Raw genomic sequence first — 3,020 nt, 5'->3', positions numbered from 1 at the left:
GAGGTCTGGAGGAGATTTTTTTCCCCTAACATCCTTCATGAGGAGCCATACGCTGCCAACCTTGATTTCAGACTTCCAGTCTCCAAAACTGTGAGACAATAAATTTCTGTTGTTTAAACCACTAAGTATGTGGTATTTTGTTATGACAGCCTCAGCGAACTAATATAGATGCCTTGCCTAAGAAAGACTAAACCATCTGCCTCAGTTTGTTTTTGAATGATGCAGAACCTGGAAGAACTAACTAACTCACATTAAAAGTTTATCATATTTTAGGATATCATGTAGCATGTTTGTATTTTGCATCTTATGTGTCAATTCTTATTCTGAGACACTCTTTTTATTCCTTTACATGATTGTGATGATGATCAATGATCCTTCACCGAGTATTCTACGTATTCATGTTACTTTTGGTATAATGTAAAACTCAGCCTCTTCCATTTTTCTCATTTATCTTCATCTTGTTTTTGTTCTTTATGGCAGTTATCAGCATGGAACTTATGTTTATTGTTTCTTTTCTTTTTACTTGAATGTAAGCTTCATGAGAAAATAAGATACTTGTTTTTTTTCCTATTTAGTATCTAGATCAGGGTCTAGCACATAGTAGGCACTCAATAAATATGTGTTACATGAATGAACATATTTATGATTGTACCATTAATCTTTGAATTTATTGATCCATTAATTATTCAGTTAGACTCACACAAAAGCATGTCTACATACTGTTGTCTTCTTTTACTATTGCTAGAGATATGATGAGACGGATTACAAAGACAAAAATGATTACAATTCTCTTGGAAAGAAAGTAAGACTAATAGTAACAGTGAAAACAAATCAAAGTAATAAAGAGGATTTTAAAATGGCTTTTCAGTGGGGAGGCTATAAATTTTATAAGCATTTTTATTCTCTCTGCTATCCCTTCCCCATCTTTCCAACAAATATTATTTTGTGTTGTCATTACTCAGTGTCTACATTGTGATATCCATGAAAATATGATTTATGATTGAATGTTGTGTTTTACTATAACTATATTATATTAGTTACTTTTATTTCCCACTTAGTTCTATTTGTATCTGTTGCTGATTATTCCTACACCATCCAGTAGCCTCTTAGTTCAATTTTCAACAATGTCAAGCACATCAGGCCATTTTTAAGTTGCCATGTTCTCTTGTATATATCCTGGCTGGAGATCTCCACTCTTCTCCCTGCTGACCAGGTGGCAGCATAGAATGTTCTTCATTTTATTCTTTCAATTCTCTTTACCTTTCCTCTAGGTTGGGTTCCCAGGTTCCTAGATTTCTTATCTTTTTCTTTTTTTCATTTATTCTCCAATTTTGCGAGATCATATACCCCAATGATTTTGTCAGATTGTAAAATGGCATAACAGCAAAAGGCCTGATGATGATAGCCTTCAACATATGTGTCATTTGCGTCACACCAGTCCTAGTAGACTGGCCACCTTCATGTCAGGGTCATAGATTAGCACCCTGGGCTTTCCCTTTTTGTGGGTCTGAAATTCCATTTTTTTTCACTCTGCTTTGTTGGATCTCCTGTTTTCATATTTTGTAGCCCACTTTCTCTTAGTTTATTGCCTTATTTATAATGTCAAAGGATTTTTTGACAAATTATAGGCAAAGGGTACAATACAAGAGAGATATGGATCTTGAAACTTGCATATCTGAAAATATTTGTGGGGAAGTGACTGCAGTCAGTCTCTTTAAGTATTTCCCCTGAGGCTATCAATTTTTCCAGAGACTATTCTTCCATCTCTTATTTGGGAAGTAAAGTTCTGTCTGCCAGGCTTCTGGGAGTTGAAAAGAGAGAAGACAGCCAAGATGCAACATTGAGTATGTGTAAGGGCACTTAGTGACTCTATTTTCAGTAGAAAATCTGTGACTTTAACTATTCTGTGGATGCCCAGGACAAAGATTTTCTGTTCTCTTCCATTTAGAAAATAACAATACATTATTTTGTGAGCATTAGAGGAAATCAGTCACCCCAAGGCATGGAATCTAGGAGAGATTTAGAGCTGTACTCAAACAGCCTTCACCCAAATCTTCCTTACATCAGTGTCCCTCCTTCTCCAATTTCTGGAGATGTTGGGACTGGCATTTTCCAAGCCCTTTGAAAAAAATAAATGTTATATTGACTTTGAGCTTTCCCCAGTGCTTACTTAGGATTTTTCTTCTCAGTTTTGTTCATTCCTTTTTCCTCCTTCATCTGCTTTCTAGCTTCCAAAATTCTGTTGTTTCTCTTCTTTATTTGTGGCTTAATATTCAAATAAAAAAAATTTTTAAGGATTTGCTATATTTTAATGGGGATGTAGGACTTAAATGTATATGATAAATGTGTTCTTAACATACAAGTATAGCATCACTCTTATTGTAACATGATTTCTAAGGGTGGCTGGGAGGTCAGTCAGTTAAGTGTGTCTGACTTCAGCTCAGGTCAAGATCTCACAGTCTGAGTTCGAGTCTCCCATCAGCCTCTTGTTGACAGTTTGGAACCTGGAGTCTGCTTCCAATTTGTTTCTCCCTCTCTCTCTGCCCCTCCCCCACTCATACTCTATCTCTTAAAAATAAATAAACATTAAAAATTTAAAAAATTAAATATGATTTATATATTATTAAACTTGAATTAATAACACTGACATGTTTTGCTTCTTTGGTAAAGATTATTGTTCTTATGGCTACCATTACATACTGGCAGACATCTAAAAGACAAATTGAATACGCATGATTTTTTCATAATCCTACATGACCTGTGTGGTTGTGATGTTGGCAAAATAACTGGATGACTAATTGAACACTTAACTTTTCATCTGGGTAGTTTGTTCTAAGTTAAATGCATACCCTGTTCTGAGAGTCCTTTGACCTTCATGAGAAAAGGATGATATTATCAGCTACTAGTATTTCTATCTTCCCATCCCCCAGGAACCTGATGTTTTCATCTCTTTACTACTAAACTTTTAATCCTTTATTTGCAGAAATAAATGATTGATACAAGATAAAAGTGCTATTTTA

The sequence above is a fragment of the Puma concolor genome, chromosome B2 (assembly GCF_028749965.1).
Source record: "Puma concolor isolate L17-30 chromosome B2, mPumCon1.1.hap2, whole genome shotgun sequence".
Taxonomy (NCBI): Eukaryota; Metazoa; Chordata; class Mammalia; order Carnivora; family Felidae; genus Puma; species Puma concolor.
Note: the sequence above shows the minus strand (reverse complement) of the source record.